The sequence below is a fragment of the Petaurus breviceps genome, unplaced genomic scaffold (assembly GCF_028583685.1).
Source record: "Petaurus breviceps papuanus isolate PSGF00001 unplaced genomic scaffold, PetGlider_PUasm1.0 191, whole genome shotgun sequence".
Classification (NCBI taxonomy): Eukaryota; Metazoa; Chordata; class Mammalia; order Diprotodontia; family Petauridae; genus Petaurus; species Petaurus breviceps.
The window spans coordinates 2,870,052-2,887,353 of NW_027185811.1; positions in this window are offsets into that span (position 1 = coordinate 2,870,052).

Below are 17,302 nucleotides of genomic sequence, written 5' to 3' on the forward strand. Positions count from 1 at the left end.
CTCTGTAAATGAGTTTTATATCGCTCCCTTAAAATTACCTGCCCCTTTCTATCTGAAACATAACCCAAGATCTTCATGGTGTTGTTGGCTGAAGCCAGTAACCTTTGTCCAGGGATAGTAAACAGGTAGCTCTTGTAGATAGATCTCATTAGCTACGCTAATTCATTTCAAGCATTTCTATTTATTGTCTTGCTGTGTGCGGTCACTGGACTACGAACTGAGGATATAAATGTGATAGGGGTGGGCTACGACTGAGCCTAAGCGTGTAACCGAGGGCTCTAAGGCTATTTGCATAAGACTCTCCTCGCTGGAAGATTGAACAAATGAGATAATATGTTCAGCCTTTTGTAAATCATAAAGTGCCATATAAAAGCTATTATTATTTTATTATTACTCTATGCTCTTCCTGTGTGGGAGTAGAGGACTTGATCTTTGGTCTTTTGGCTTTCAGCTTCAAGAGAAAAGGCTTACCTTTCCAGATTCTCTTCAGGTAAAGGTCCCTGGGGAGAGAAGTTGCTGGGGAAAAGCCCACATGTAAAGAAGGTAGCACCTCCATCATATCCCAGATCTCAGGCCATTCATAGCTGAGGGGTTTGTAACAATAGGATGATGAAAAGTCTAGTTGGCTGCAATAGCCTGAAGAACATATAAGTGAGGTAGGTGATCCCAGGTGCTTTGTTCCCTATTGTTTCAGTCTCTGGGATGACTTGGCTGATAAGGAAGTAGTTTAGAGGGTGAGGAGAAGAATTTTCTTTAAAAAATCCCTTTCTGCCCTCTGGTCCATATCTTCACCAGCCTCCCACAAAGCATTTTAGAGTTCTCCACCCCTCAATGAATTATTTCTTTGAGAGAAATGGGACTCCTCTCAACCAAGTACAAGATTTTTCCTGTGTGGTACCACTCACCTTCATTCAATGACCAAACCAAAACCTTTCAAATTGATTAAGGAGTTAATCACATTTATTGTTGAGGTTGTAAGGTATCCCTTACTATTGCTTTACACATTGTGATTACATATAAGGCCTTCTATAATTAATCTGAGATGAGAAAGAAACTACCTCCAAAAAATGAAAAGTAATTTACAGGATAGTTGGCTCAACTAACTGCAGGAAGGGAGTGGTGATAAGGCTGAATTGCTTGTAAGAAAAGGTATTTTAACTGAACTTTAAAGAAAGCTAAAGATTGGGTTGAGGCAGAGGTGGGGAGAGAGCGAATTCTTGGTATAGGGAACTGATCACCTATACAAAGACACAGAGAAAGAAGATGGAGTGCTGGCTACAGGAACAGCAAGTACTTTGGTTTGATTGAAATCATGAGAGAAAGGAATGTGCAATAAATCCAAAAGGGTAGATTGGAACCAGATTGTTACAAACTATAAAAGTCATACACAGGAGTTTTTATTTAAAAGCAAGAGATAACCAGTGGAGCTTCTAGAACAGAGGAGTAACCTGGTCAGATCTGTACTTTAGAAGTATCGATCTGGCAGCTGTGTGAAGGATTCAAGAGAAAAGATACTTGGGGTTAAAAAAAATTAATGTGCTATTCTAATAGGACAAGCAAGAGAGAATGAGGACCTAGGATAGTGGCTATGTGAGTAGAAAGAAGGAAACCCATATGAAATATATTGTGGAGGTAAAATTGACAAGATTTGACAACTGATTTGATATGAGGGATAAGAGAGAGAATAAAAGTTGAATGCAAGGTTGGGAACCTGGGTGACAGAAAGGATGGTTAGGGATTTAGGAAATGAAGGGCTACAGTAGAAAGATAATGAAGTCTGAAAATATTGACTTTGAAATATGTCCAAGACATTTACTTGGAGGTGTCTAAAAGGTTGTAAGTAATGTAGGGCTGAAGTTCCAGTGAGATAGGACAGATATATAGATCTGGGAGTTATCTGAACAGAGCTGATAGTTGGGAACTATTCACCATGGGAACTGGTGAAATTACAGAGGAAGTAGAGAAAAGAGCCCAGGGCAAAGCCCTGAATTGCACTCATGAATAAGTGGTGAGATGAGAATGACAATACTAGGGAGACTAAGAAAGAGAACAAAGGAAGAAGAGAGTCTAGAAGGAGGGGTTGGTCCACAGTGTCCAATGCTACAGAGAGATAAAGAAGGATATCATTAATAAACTTGGAGATGGAAATTTCCTTTGAGTCATGAGATTGTGAGGCAGAATGCAAAAGATTAAGAAGTAATTATTAAATCAGAAAATAGAGGAAGCTTTTTCTAGGAATTTAGCTGTGAGATTGAGTAGAGATGTTTGAGGGGGAGATGATGGGGTATAGGCTCTGGGAATCCCTTGAATCTTCCCACTTGATCTGGTGTTAGGCTAAAAGCCTTCTATTATTAATAGGAGTGAATCTCTGTTACTCTTAAGCTAGCCTAGCCCTCCCTTGATCCTATCAAAATATCTATGACCAAATCTCTTACCCTTAAACTAGCCTAGATTGTCTGGTCACCTCCAGCTGTTTCCCACCCTTGATCCCATCAAAATCCCATTCTCTTGGTTCCCTGAGTCTTACCTCAGTTCCATCAAGATCTTCCTTAGACTCCTCCTCAAGACCCTCCCCAAAGCCCTCCTCTAGACCACCCCTAGATCCTTCCCACAATCTCTCTGTATAGAAGATCCATGAAGTGGCTCATCTATTTGCTTGAAAGAATGGTAGAATAAATTCAATTTTTCCAAACAGTAAAAGGATATTTGTCATATTTACAAGTATAAGGGTGTTCCACAAAGCTGTGAGGCTTTAGACTGGCAGTATCTGCATATGAGAAACCCAGAATTCAATTATTCAAGTAAAAGATAAAATGACCTTGTCCCTGGACCTTGCTTTTCTACATGCTTTTTCCTTTAAGAAATTTTTTTTCAATTAACAAACATTATTTTCTCTCCTACTTCCATTCTACCAACTAAACCCCGAAAAAGTAGAAAAAAGAAAACCTTAATAATAAATATGCATAGTTAAGTGAAACAAATTCCTCTGTTGACAATATCCAATGTCAACTTTAGCCTGCATTTTGAGTCTTATCACCTCTTCCTCAAGAGGTGGGTAGTATGTTTCATCTTCCATCCTATGGATTCAAGATTTGTCATTTTGTTGATCAAAGTGTTTTCAAAGTGGTTTTTCTTTATAATGTTGTCATTGTATAAATTGTACTCCTGGCTCTGCTTACTTCATTTTGCATCAGTTCATCCAGGTCTCTGAAATTATGCATTTCATAATTTGCTATGGGTCAGTAATACATTCATCTACTATAATTTGTTTATCCATTCCCCATTCGGTAAGTACCCCATTAACTTCAGGTTTTTTGCAACTATGAATAGAGCCACTCTAAATATCTTTAGACATATGAGTTGTTTTCCTCTTTCTTTGATCTCTTTGAAGTATATATTTAGTGGTAGTATTGCTGGAAGGTATGCACAATTTAGTGACTTTTGGCCCATTGTTCCAAACTGTTTTCCAATATGGACCAATTTTTAATTCTACCACCAATGTATTAACATATCTGTTTTCCTCTCTAGCATTTGGCATTTTCTTCTTTTGTCATCTTTGCCAATCTAATGGACATGAATACCTCAAAGATATTTAATTTGTGTTTCTCTAATTATTAGTGAATTGAAATATTTTTAATTAGTTATTGGTTACTTGAATTCCTTCCTTTGAAATCTGACTTTTTGTATCCTTTGGTCATTTATCTATTGGGGAATGGCTCTTAAATTCAAATCAATTGGGGCAGCTAGGTGGCGCAGTGAGTAGAGTGGTCGGCCCTGGAGCCAGGAGGACCTGAGTTTGGATCTGGCCTCAGACACTTAATACACATGCACCCACAAAAACTAGCCATGTGACCTTGGGCAAGTTACTTAACCCCAATTGCCCTCCAAAAAGTAAAAAAAAAAATTCAGATCAGTTCATTATATGCCTTGGATATGAGACCTTTATCAGATAGATTGCTTACAAAGATTTTTCCCCCAGTTACTTGGCTCCTTTTTAACTTCATTGGCTGTGTTTGCACAAGAGCATTTTACTTTTATGTAATCAAAACTAACCATTTTATCTTCCATGTTCCTCTATACATCTTGTTTGAACATGAGTCTCTGCATGTTTTCTCTTCCCACTTGTGTATGTGGGAGTCTGGAGGAGGTTTAGGGTTCAAAAGATAAGAATCCTTGAATCTCAGAGTTATTTGGCAAGTATCCCCTTAACTTGCCTCATAGTCTAGCCTTTAGAGATTAAAATTGGGAGGTACATGGAATGTCCACCATAGATCAGCGTGGGGTCTCTGATTGACTGATCCAAAGTCCAAGAATGGGACTGGAGTCTAAAAAGATTAAGTCTGAGTTCTTAGCTACTGGAAGTCCTTCATCTGGGATTAAGGATTTTCTGATGAAATGAGAGACTGCTAAAAAAATTCTGAAGGCAACAAGACAGGGTTACTTGAATGAAGGCTTTCTGTATCTCCCAGGCAAGGGTTTCTGATATTTCTAAAAACAACAGGTTTGTATTTTTTGGTAATTCCTAAGTATATCCCAGAACATACCATGACCTCTGAATCCAGAGAAACAATTAATAAGGAAACCACCCAAGGAGTGGTGGTATAATCACATGTACCTTTTGAACTCTTACAGTACTGCTGAAGAGGTCATCATAAAATGATGACGTTTAGGGTTAGGGGTGCTCAAGACCCCATAATACCAACACTGGTATTGGTCCTGCTCTGGGAACCCCCCTTGAACTCTGATTAAATCTTCCTGTTTGATGAGGCATTTGCATGAGGCCATAAACCTTACATTGTGGCTGGCCCAAACCTCTGTTACTAGCCTAGCCCTCCATTGTCCGTCTACTTCCCACCCTTGAGCCTATCAAAATATCAATCACCCTTGAACTGGCCTAGCCCACCATCGCTGTAGTCTCCAGATAGCCTCCAGCAATTTACCACCCTTAATCACTCATTGACCTCATTTGACTTCTCCTTAAGACCCTCCCCAAACTCCTCCTCTAGACTACCCCTAGATTCCTCTCACAACTTTCTGTATATAAGATCCCATCTTCCCTCCATGTGAGTGAAAGCACCATAGAATGACTTAACACATACTCTGTGTCTAATACAAGTGAACCTTTAATAAATTTTACTTTTCTTTGGCTGAGAAGACTTGAGTCGAATTCATTCGGCAGGACCCAGAGTGTTGGTATTTTGGAGTCTCCAGAGCAACCCTAACCCTCTTTATGGGTAACCTCTTCACTTGGTTGGTGGACCATGATAGGAGCTTCACTCAAGTTCTCAAAGACTGTTCTTACAGATTACCTTTTTCCTGCTACAAATAAATAAATAACCCTTTGTTAACTATCGGATGACCCATTTCATTCCAATATTGAACCTAAATTAACAGGGACTCACCTGGGTCAGGCCCAACACAAAACAATTCAGTCTTGTAGGATTGTAACTGAATGTGCTCATTATAGTGGAGGACTGAAGGTCAGAGGAAAGTGAGCCCAGATTGGCCTTCATGTTTCTGGTGGCACTTTTGGTGATGCTTCTAGAAATGGTGATTGCTCACTGTGAGGCACCCAGGAAATTAGAGAGTAAACTGCCTAAGTCTGTTCAACAAGAAGCGAGTCATGTGAATATGCTCTGTGTCCTTTGCAGCAAACTGTTTTAGGGCTTCCAGCTTTGTTGGGTTTTTCAACCTGATCATTTCAGGCTCTTCAAAATTCTGTTTGGAGCTCTCTTCAGAGTTCAGTTTATCTTCAGAGCCGCTTAGAGTGAATTTTTTGGAATGGAGAAAGAAAATTTTTCCCCTCATTAAAAAAAGGACAAATTCAGAAGGTCTAGTTGTACTCTGTCATTGGTGGTTCTGAGGCCTTCCTATTGCTAAAGGTCCCAATCATCCAATTGCTTCAGGGGAGGCCTCCTGAAAAATGGCCTCTCACCACTTTGAACCATATTTGGGGCAGCTAGGTGAATATGAGCAATAGAGCAATAAATAAAGCAATGAACACCAGCTCTGGAGTCAGAAGGACCAGAGTTCAAATCCAGATTCAGACACTTGACACATACTAGCTGTGTGACCTTGGGCAAGTCATTTAACCCCAATTGCCTTGCCTTCCCTCCTTCAAAAAAAAATAGAACCATATTTGTGCAAAACTAGTTTTGAATTACTTTTTGGAAATGAGAATAGGAAGGAAATAAGTAGTTGTTAAGTGCCAGGCACTGTGCTGAGTACTTTGTAAATATTATCTAATTTGACCCTAACAACAACCTTGGAAAGTAGATGTTATGATCCCCATTTTGCAGTTGAGTAAACTGAGACAAACAGATGTTAAGTGACTTGCCCAGGGTCACATACCTATTAAGTCTCTGAAGCTGGATTTGAACTTAACTCTTCCTTACTCCAGGTCCACTATACCACCTGGCTGAACTAGTTGATTTTAGTCCTATAATTGTATATGAAAGTAGCCAGCCACTATGAGGGAGGAATCCCAATGCTGAAAGAATGCAAACTGAGGCTTATCCCTGGAATTTTAGGATTGTCCAACAACTATACTAAAGAAACTCGAGGTATTTTTTGTTGTTATTGTATTTAATTTGGAATTTGAGAGATAAACCAAAATTTTACCATGTGAATTTTATGATTCTTTGGTGTAAACCATTGTAGGAGGCATTTGAAAGTACCATGCCAAATTCTTCCCAGCTGTCCAGAGGGATTTCTGGAATTAGAGATATGGACAATTATGCCATTTGCCTCCATTTAATTAACTGAGATTGCTTTTCCTTTCTGTGATGAAGCCCATTTTTCTATTCCCCTCAACCCAGTCCCTACCATCCATTGATTTTATCTTAATTTTTTCACAATCTCCACTTCTGATGAAATTTGTATCCCTTCTTTGTTTTCCTACAGACTAGGTTGGGGTATGTTATTAGTTCCTCTCTGTCTCTCATCTTCCCTTTCCCTGTTTGAGCATCTTCCTCTGATGATATTCCTTCCACAGAAGATTGATTTCCTTATAAAGGTTCATGGGATTTAATAGCACATGAAATATTAATTAAGCTGTTTCTCCTTCCTTTCTCCTGATTTAAGTCCACCATAAATTTTTAGAACCTTAGGTAATTTTTATCCTTTGATGGTACCTATTTATGTCTTCTTTTACTCTTTAGTTCACTTTCTTTTTTTTTAAAGGCTATAAACATGAAAGAATTGGTTTTGTTACAGTTTTATTTTTTTCCCTGTGGAATAACCAGGGCAGGAATTCTAGACCAAAAAAGGCCTGAAATTCAGCCACTCTGAACCAGCAGAGAATTCCAGGTAGCTAATAGTAAATGATTACAGTAGCAGTGTGCTGGAAATCCAAATGGGTCAAGCCTACAAATCTATTGCTATCCCAAGTCTGAGTTATCCCTAGGATCCTGGAATAACACAGAACTCAATACCTCAAAAAAAAAAAAAAACAACAACAACACAGCAGCAGGACCAGCCTAGACATTTCCTCCAGAAGTTCACTGAACCTAACCCTAACATAAAGCCTGAAGTCAGGCTTGAATAACGAGCAAACAAATAAACAAAGAACCCCACCATAAAAAACTATTATGGTAATAGGAACACTCAAGATTCAAATCCATAACAAATTCAAATCTATAAGGAAAGAAAAATGCAGTTTGGCCATAAATTCAACTAGAATTCCTGGAAGAAATGAAGCAAACGTTCTTAAAAAGAGCTTAAATTTTTTTTATAAATAAAATGAGAGCTCTAGAGAAAAAAATGGAAAAGAAACAAGAGCTATGGAAGAAAGAACTAGAAAGGGAATTAATGACTTGGTATAAGATGTATAAAACCTGTTCCAAGCAATGAGTTCCCTGAAAATTAGAATGGACCAAATAGAAGCTAATGACTCCATGAGACAAAAAAAACAAAACATAGGTTAAAATGAAATCAAAAGACTATAAAAACAAAAAAGTTAAGGTATACTCATAGCAAAAAGAAACTAACCTGGAAAAAAGATCAAGAAAAAATGTAAAAGACTTAGTGAATAGAAAAGAACTTGGACTTTGTATCTCAAGAAATCGTAAAAGAAAACTACCCAAACCTCTTAGAACCAGAGGGTAAAGCAGAAGTAGAAAGAATCCGCCAGTCACTTGAAAGAAACCCCAAAATGAAAATTCCCAAAAATATTATAGCCAAAATCCAGAGCTTCCAGGTCAAAGCAAAAATTCTACAGGTGACCAGAAAGAAAGATTTGAAGTACAGAGCAGTACTAGTCAGAATTTTACATAATTGGGGGTGGCTAGGTGGTGCAGTGAATAGAGCACTGGCCCTGGAGTCAGAAGGAGCTGAGTTCAAATCTGGCCTCAGACATTTGACACACTTACTACCGTGTTTCCCCGATAATAAGACCTATCCCGAAAATAAGCCCTCCCCTTACTGTGTAAGATTCCTCTAAAATAAGCCCTCCCCCGAAAATAAGCCCTATTGAGATCGCTACTGTAGTGAAGGTGATCCCCTGCACTACACGCTACATTACGGTACCCTCTGTATGCACCGCCCCCCCCCGGGTGAAATGCATGCCGCGCTCCTAGCTGCATCCAATGAGAGCTGCAGCAGTGAGCGCGTCCTCCTGTTCTTCCTCAGTGATTTGCTTGCTGGCGCCATTGAGAGCAGTGCTGCGGAGGAGAGCTGAGGCAGGACAACATAAAAACCCAGTATGTAAGCGGGAGTGAGGGGGCATGATGGAGGATAAAAAGGGCATGATGGAGGAAAAAAGAAGAACTCAGGGGGCATGATGGAGTGAAAAGAAGGACTGATGGTCATAATTTTATTATTCTGTCTGTTTTGACCCCCAGACATGAGTACAAAAAGGAAGAGCTATACTGTTGAGTATAAGAAAGCAATTGTAGAGGAGTCATATGGCAAGAATCTTGCAGTTTTCTGTAAAGAAAAACTTTTGGATCTTCGAATGGTCAGAATATGGAGAGCAGATTATAATAACCTCAATCAACAGGTGGATGAGGGAAAAGGGAAAAAGCGCAGGTCTGGATCAGGTCGGCAGCCCTTATATCCTGACTCGGAGATCCTCATTGGTGAATGGATTGCTGACAGGAGAGCAAAGGCCTTGGTTGTGCGCAGGGCTGATATTCAAGCATTTGCCCTTTCAGTGGCACCAGAGTTTGAAATGGTCTCAGAAGGATTCAAAGCATCACAACACTGGTTGGATGGTTTCCTTCAATGGTATGAACTGTCCCTAAGAAGATCAACAATACTGTTTAAGCTGGAAGATGCTGAAGTTATTAAACGTGCACTTGCATTCAAGTCCTTTATTGATAGGATCGACATTTCCAAGTACCAAACCTGCAATATGATTGCTATGGATGAAACTGCAGTGTTTATGGGACAAGGATCTCAAACAACAATTCATCACAGGGGTGCAACGTCAATCTACATTCCCACCACTGGCTATGAAAGTGCACGGGTCACTTGTGTTTTGGCAATTCCTTTGGATGGAAAGAAAGCCACACCTCTAATCATCAGTAAGGGCAAGAAAGATAAGATTGAACGTGTATCTGGCATTTACGTTCTTGAAACTGAAAAAGCCTGGTGTACACAAGCCGTTATAAGAAAGTGGGTTGATTTAATGCTGCCACTTGTTATGCGAGGTAACCAAAGAGGTCTGATAGTCTGGGATTCAGCCAGCACTCACCACGCTAAAGAAATGAAGAACTTCCTTGCAGAGAGAAGAATAGATCAAGTAATGATTCCTGCAGGAATGACTGCCTATCTCCAGACCCTTGATATTGCAATAAAGAAGCCATTCAAGGACCATTTGCGCATGGAAGTCAATGACTACATTGAAAATAGAATGGAAAGAAATCAGCGTGGAAACTTTGTGAAGCCCTGTCTGCAAGAAGTCGTGACTTGGGTGAAGAAGTCATGGGATAAAATTACTGACAGCTGTGTCGCCAAGGCACTACGAGCAGGTTACCTGGACAAGACATATTCATTTAAAGAGAGCTATATTGCTGGACATGACAGATTGGGTCCACTTCTTCTGAAGGAAATGGAGGCGCAAGACATCCAGGATGGAATTCAGGGTATGGACACTTATGACGATGTTGTTGAAGAAGATGACATGATCATTATTGAATAAAGGTACATTTTTTTGTTCACATTTACCTGTTTATTAAAATTGCTGTCAATGTTCATTAAAATAAGCCCTCCCCTGAAAATAAGCCCTCTGGTGTTTTTCTGTCCAAAAAAAAAAAAAAATAAGACAGTGTCTTATTATCAGGGAAACATGGTAGTTGTGTGACTTTGGACAAGTCACTTAACCCCAATTGCCCTCCAAAAAGCAAAAAAAAAAATATACATAATTAAACAGCCACTCCACCATAAAAAAGCAGAGAACTCCTAGACACTTGAATCAGACTGTTATCTGGACTGATCAAAGGAGGGAAGAATAGGGGCGGCCAGGTGGTTCAGCAAGTAAGAACACCAGCTCCAGTGTTGGGATAACGTGGGGATCAAATCTGGGCTCAGATACTTAGCACCACACCCAGAAATAACTGGCCACGTAACCTTGAGCAAGTTACTTAACCCCGATTGCTTGTAAAAAAAAAAAAAAATAAAAAAAGGAGGGAAGAATACATACATACATATATTTTGTTTATACACAAACACACACAACTGTTTCCAGAAATATATTTCACTAAGGAAACATGAGGGAAACACAAAGAAAAGGGGAAATTAAATGGGAGCGTGGTACTGAGCAAAACAAATTCTAAAAATGTAAAAAAAATAGTTATAGCAGCCCTTTTTTGGGGCAGCAAAGAATTGGAAACTGAGGGAGTGCTCATCACTTGGGGAATGGATAAAAAGTTATGTTGTATAAATGTGATGGAATACTATTGTACCGTAAGAAATAATGAAAGATGTGATTTCAAGAAATTTGGGAAGATTTCTATGAACTGATGCAGAGCGAAGAGACCAGAATAAGAACAATTTATTCAAGGAAAACAAAAAAAGTAGCTAAATGACTCAGTAGAAAAAGCACTGTATCTGAAGCCAGGAAGACCTGAGCTCAAATCCAGCCTCAGATACTTACCAGCTGTGTTGCCCTAAGCAACTCACTTAACTTCTGTTTGCCCTAATTTCTTCAACTGTAAAGTGGGGAATAATAATAGTATTGACCTCCCATGATTGTTGGGGAGAATTAAATTATGAGATAATGTTTGCGAAGTGCTTAGCACAGTGCCTGGCACATTGTATGTGTCGTAGATATGGTTATTCCTTTCCTTTCCCTTCATTTTCCTATTATAAAAACAAAAAACTTTGCAAGACTTGGAAATTCTAATAGGGTAATGACCAACCTCAATTCTAGAGGTCTTATGTTGAAACATGATTCTCCCTCCTGATAAAGAGGTGAAGGATTTAGAGTACAGAATGAGACATAATTTTTTGAATATGTCCAAAAAGAAAATTTGTTTGGCTTGACTACACATTTTCAACAGTTTTTTTTTCTTTCTCAATTGGGGGCAAGGGAGAGAAAAAATAAAAATGCTGATAAAATAAAATAAAATTGAATAAAAAAAATCCCCAAGATTCATATAGTTATAGCAGGAGAAAGATATTTTTTAATTAAATTTTATGTTTATTTTTAGTTTGCATAATTCATTTCCACAAGATTTTGAGTTACAAATTTTCTCCCCATCTCTCCCCCACCTACCACCCCAAAACAGAAATCCCATTGTATACCTCCTCCCCCAATCTGCTCTCTCCTATATCCTCCCCAATCCTTCCTCTGACTTTACAGTAGGGCAAAATGGATCTCTATTCCCCAGTGCCTGTATATCTTATTTCCCAGTTGCAGGTTAAAAAAAAATTTTTGTATATATATATAAAACATTTGATTTTAAAACTTTGAATTCCAGATTCTTTCCCTTCCTTTATCACCCACCCTTACTGGGAAGATAAGCAATTCAGTATAGGTTGTACATGTGTAGCTATGCAAAACATTTCCATAGTGGATATATTGTGAAAGACTGACTATATTTCCCTCCATCCTATCCCATCCCCCACTTGTTCTATTTTCTAATTTGACCCTGTTCCTTTTCAAAAATGTATGCTTCCAAATTCTTCCCCCCACCTGCCCTACCCTCCATCATCCTCCCCTCTCATCCCCTTTCCCCCTACTCTCCTGTAGGGTGAGATACCCTGTTTAGTGTGTATGTCATTCCCTCCCTAAGACAAATTCAATGAGAATAAGGTTGACTCATTCCCTTTTGCCTTCCTGTTCTCCTCCATTGTAACAGTTTCCCTTGCCTCTTCTATATGAGATAATTTACCCCATTCTGTCTCACCCCATCTCTTGTCATTATTATTCCTTTCTTACCTCTCAATTACATCTTTTAATTATCATCCCTTCCTATTCAATTGGTCCTGTGCCCTCTGTCTATGTATACCTGTACACATATATACACACTCACATATGTATTCATATGCCCATATACCCTCCTATATAGACATATATGTATGCATATATATATATATATATATATATTCCCTTCAACTATTCTCATACTGAGAAAAGTTTCATAAGTTACAATTATCATTTTTCCATGTAGGAATGTAAATAGTTCAACTTTGATAAGTTCCTTATGATTTCTTTTCCCTGTTTACCTTCTCATGCTTCTCTTGCTTCTTGTATCTGAATGTCAAATTTTCTGTTCAACTCTGGTTTTTTAATCAAGAATGCTTGAAAGTCCTCTGTTCCACTGAATGACCATATTTTCCCCTGAAACATGATACTCAGTTTTGTTGGGTAGGTGATTCTTGGTTTTAATCCCAGCTCCTTTGGCCTCTGGAATATCATATTCCAAGCCCTTCAATCCCTCAATGTAGAAGCTGTCACATCCTGTGTTATCCTGATTTTATTTCCACAATATTCAAATTGTTTAATCCTGGCTGCTTGTAATATTTTCTATTTGATCTGGGAATTCCAGAACCTGGCTATAATATTCCTAGGAGTTTTCTTTTGGGGATGTTTTTCAAGAGGTGATCAGTGAATTCTTTCAACCTCTATTTTGCCCTCTGGGTCTAAAACATCAGGGCAATTTTCCTTGAGAATTCCTTGAAGGATGATTTCTAGGTTCTTTTTTTTTTTATCATGGCTTTCAGGTAGTCCATTAATTTTTAAATTATCTCTCCTAGATATATTTTCCATATCAGTAGTTTTTAAAATGAGATATTTCACATTGCCTTCTATTTTTTCATTTGTTTGGATCTGTTTAATAGTATCTTGATTTCTCATAAAGTCACTAGCTTCCATTTGCTCCAAACTAATTCTGAAGGAATGATTCTCTTCAGTGAGCTTTAGAGACTCTTTTTCCATCTGGCAAATTTGACTCTTTAAGGTATTCTTCTCCTCATTGGCTTTTTGAGCCTCTTTTGCCGTTTGAGTTAGTCTATTTTTTAAGGTGTTACTTTCTTCAGTCAGGTTGTTCACTCTCTTTTCATGATTTTTTTTGTATCATTCTCAGTTCTCTTCCCAATTTTTCCTCCACTTCTCTTATTTGGTTTTCAAAATCCTTCTTAAGCTCCTTTATGGTCTGTAACCAGTTCATATTTTTCTTGGAAGCTTTGGTGCAAAAGTTCTGACTTTTTTTTCTTCCTCCTGTTCTATGCTTTGATCCTTTTTGTCCCCAAAATAGGAGTGTAAAGTCGGATTGCTCTGCTTGCTTTGCTTCCTTTGCTTGCTCATGTTGCCACTAAATTACTTGACTTTTGAGCCTTTTGCCACAGTAGAACTCTGCTTTCAGAGAGGAGAGCTTTGTCCAAAATTTCTGGGGTTTTTGAAGCTGCTGGAGCTATTAGTTGGTTGCACTCTCTGAAGCTTCCACATGCTCTGGCTCACTGGTCACACACCCCAGGACCTCCACTCTAGACTGCAATCCAGATCCAAACAGGTTAAAGCAAGAGTGATTAGTCCTCAGACTGGTTGCTTGGTCCCCTACAATCTGCAGGCCAGGAGCTCTGAAGCAGCCACATGATGGTGGCTGCATGTCTGCTGCAACTCAGCTGCTCCTCCCTCTGGGGGCAGAGGCCAGACCATACTCCTGGAATCCTGGTTCCCAAAGTCCACTGACCTCTCATTTGGTCTTTGGCATGTATGGGTTGATAATTCTGGAAACCACCAAAGCTGCTGGTTATCCACTCTCCTGATGTCCCTTCTCCTAGGGCTGGTCATGGTCGCCCTGAGGCTAAAACCTTGGGCTCAGGCGGTACTGGGCTCTGCTCCCATAGCACTGCAATGGCCCCTTCCTACCAGACTGCCAGACTGTTTTCAGCAGGAAGTTAGCTTCTCTCTGTCACTTTGTGGGTTCTATAGCTCTAAAGTTTGTTTAAAGTAATTTTTTACACGTATTGGAGGAAGTGGAAGTGGGAGCCGAGCAGAAGTCCTGTTTCTACTCTGCCATCTTGGCTTCACCTCCCCGGAGAAAGATATTTAACAAGAGTATGCATTGAGATTATTCAGTTGAGTGAAGCTACCCTGCCTTTGAGTTGCCCTATGTGGTCTGCCAGACAAACATCAGAGTGCACCTAAAACTGGCCATTTCAAAGTGTGTTCAGGAAATCAGGAAGAAATGTCAGTCCAGAGACTTTAGTACCCTGAGCCTATCTGGTCTCAAGAAGAGTTTCAATATCTTTTAAAGATGTTACCTTATTTACATGGGATGCTGGTAGGGGTGTTAGCTTATTGCTCCTGCAACAAAGAGGATATATAGCTTATGAATTTGAAGAATAGAATTCAGAACAGGCAAGGAGGGAAGAGAAATAAGGGTGAAACAAAGGAAAACTTCTTAGAAAAGGGCACCACCACAGGATGCTTATTAAACTAAAGTGTGTGAGGGTGGAGATTTTGAATCATATGCTTAGCTGGGCAAGGAAAAAAGAATCAGAAGAAGGAATGAAATGGACAAATAAGTAAAGAGAAAGATAAATTAGTTTAAATAAAGTAGAAGAACGAGGTAAATATTGAAGAAACAATACTAATACTGTATTCTGTGTTTTAGGCACAAATCTCTGAGCAACAATTCTTATTAAGTGTACAGCTAGAGGGTGCATTGGATAGCACTGGATTTGGAGTCAGTATAACCTGGTATGGGCCAGTCCAACAGGGCTCAAGTGAGGAGCCTCAGGGTAGCTTGCGGGTGGGCATCCAATCTCCGATATTCACTGAGTGTGCAGGATCTTGGGGTGGCGAATGAGGAGTGGCCTGGAACACTGCCTGAACCGCTTTTTGGATGCCTCAAGGAGCCTGGGGGGACTTGAGAAGTAAATCATTAACAGTCATACATAACAGCATTCAACACCCGAAATACAATAGGAGGTGGGGTGCTGAACAGAATTTCAAAAAGAGAAGTGAATTTTACACATAAGTATTCAGTTACAAATATTATCACTTGCTTAGATGATAGAATAATTACAAATTCAGATTAAAACAGCAAGTTCTTTTCTGCTTTACAATTTGTTATATCAATTTAGCAAGAAACGTCTTGCAAATGGAGGTTTTAGTGGGTCTCTTAGAATCACACTAGAGATTTAAAAAATTCCTTCTAAAGGTATTTTCCTTCTTCAAAACAGTTTCAATGATCACTAAACCTTTGTGAAGGAAGGTAATTGAAAACTTTTAAATGATCTTAAGCAGTTTGCATAAACTTTCTATACATATTCTAATTATAGATGAAAAATAATAGTAGATTTTCCAATAAGCTAACATAAAAAGCTCACATCTTTTACTGATTACTTGTTCTGAGCATAGAAACCTGTTACAAAAGGAAAAAGGCAGGGACATGTGACATTCCAAATATGCCAGGAGAAAACATCCTTGGCTCTGTGTAAATTCGGGCACAGTTACAGATATTCCATCTCATGCAGCATCTGTTCTACCTCATAGCTAGACTCAGGAATAGGTGGGAAACATTTCTTTTCAAAGGAACCTCATGGGTAAACTGAGCCAGGGGGGATCCCATCCCAGACAGAGGCTAAGATTGTCCCTTCGGCTGTTACCAAATGTAAACTTCCACCTGTTGACAGCACAGGATCACATTCCTCTGAGTAGCTAGTGGCATTTCCTCTCAGATGCTGATTTAATGCAGACAACTATACCCAAATTCAGACTCAAAATAAAATTTATTTATGGTCCCAAGTGCTTTTTACCTTAAACAACAAGCCTCACCAATCACAGCTTAGAGCCAGTTATAATTATTTCTATTCTCATGGGGCTATGATAAACAATAAAAATGTATCAGATCTTATAATGTAAGGAATTCTTTTTACAATCCTTCTAAAATATAAAAGCCAATTTATAAAAATCCTTTTGGATCTTTGCAACTTCTTAGCAAGTTAGGTTCATTTAAAACTTCCTTTCTCAGGCTGAATGACCTTGCCTGGAAATAATTTCTAGAGGATTTAACAGTTTTACAACATAAGGAAAATTTATATGAATTGTAAGCAGGAGAGACTGCTCTGAATGGGCAGAACTAGTCAAACAAATTTTCATACAATAATCAATAAACAATTTTATGTTTTAACATTAAAACATTAGCCCAAAATAGCTTAGTTAACAGTTTTACAAGTTTTTCTAAATAGCAGATATACATATTTAAAGTAACACTACTGGTCTTACACAATTTTCTCCTCACTCAGATTTTACAATATATAGCATAGAAATACAACAATAATATAAACTACAAGATGACATTACATTAATTGCCTTTCAAATTACATATAAGAATGATTGATCTTACCAAGTGAAGAGACTAGTTGACTTCTGACCTCATTTTCTCCTCTCTTTTTCTCATCTCCCCACTTTATAGATGAATTAAGACTCAGGGTTAAATGATTTATTTTAGGTCACATAACCAGTCAGTGCAGGGTTCAGAACACACTGTTTCTCACTGACAAGTTTTTTTTTTCTCACTTTTCTGAGCTTTTTCTCTTTTTGCTCTATATTCTGGGGTGCTTTCTCCCTGCTCCATTGTTTTCCAGGAGTCCTTAGCAACCTTCTTTAATTCCTTGGCACTGGAACAAGCAAAGTGATTATTTGCAGCAAGGGAGAGAGATCTCTTAGATGGGGCTTCATGGTACAGAGTGAACTCTATATTTCAGGGGGAAACCCTCCATTTTTCCAAAACCTCTATGAATGCTTAGCTGTAGCAGACCTTGGTTATGGGGTGGTCGATTTGCCTGGAGCATTGAGGAGAGGATTTGGGGAACTTGAAATAGAAACTTCAGGCTCTGCTTACTCAGA